Here is a 713-nt window from a genome sequence, read left to right as displayed (position 1 = left end):
CTTATTAGATTTCGCGTTATAATCCTAAAGAGAATATTATGCATTTATATAAAAAATTTGAATGATTGTTTATGTATTTCACTTTTGACCTATAAAAAAATTAAAAACACGATGTATTTTCACACTTCTTATTAGATTTCGCGTTATAATAATCCTAAAGAGAATATTATGCATTTATATAAAAAATTTGAATGATTGCTTATGTATTTCACTTTTGACCTATAAAAAAATTAAATGTTAAAGCTAAAAAAAATTTAGATTATCAAGATATCAGAAGATTCAAGTTGTCTGATAAATTAATAATAAATCATGTTGTCTGATAAGTCTGCTTAATTATATATTTTGAAGAATATATAATTAATAATTATATAATATTATATAATATTTATATCTTTATTATTAATTAATTATAATTTAAACAAATAGTTCTTAAGCAAAAGAATATATATTAAAAATGATATAATTTAAACGAATAGTTCTTGAATGAAAAAATATATATTAAAAAAAGATTATTGTAATTATCATTTTAATATCCCACAAGAAACGTTAGTACGTTATACACGGCTTATAAATCGAATTTTAAAAGTAAATTCTAAATTAAAATGCTGTAATGAAAGAAAAATAAAACATTTTTATATATAAGCAGTTTCCAAAAAATCCAATTTCTAAAATCATTCTATGCATATACTCAATCATTATTATTATTCGATATT

The sequence above is a fragment of the Camponotus vicinus genome, unplaced genomic scaffold, assembly GCF_025532165.1.
Source record: "Camponotus vicinus isolate PSW18456_S1 unplaced genomic scaffold, iyCamVici1.0 SCAF_11, whole genome shotgun sequence".
Classification (NCBI taxonomy): domain Eukaryota; kingdom Metazoa; phylum Arthropoda; class Insecta; order Hymenoptera; family Formicidae; genus Camponotus; species Camponotus vicinus.
Note: the sequence above shows the minus strand (reverse complement) of the source record.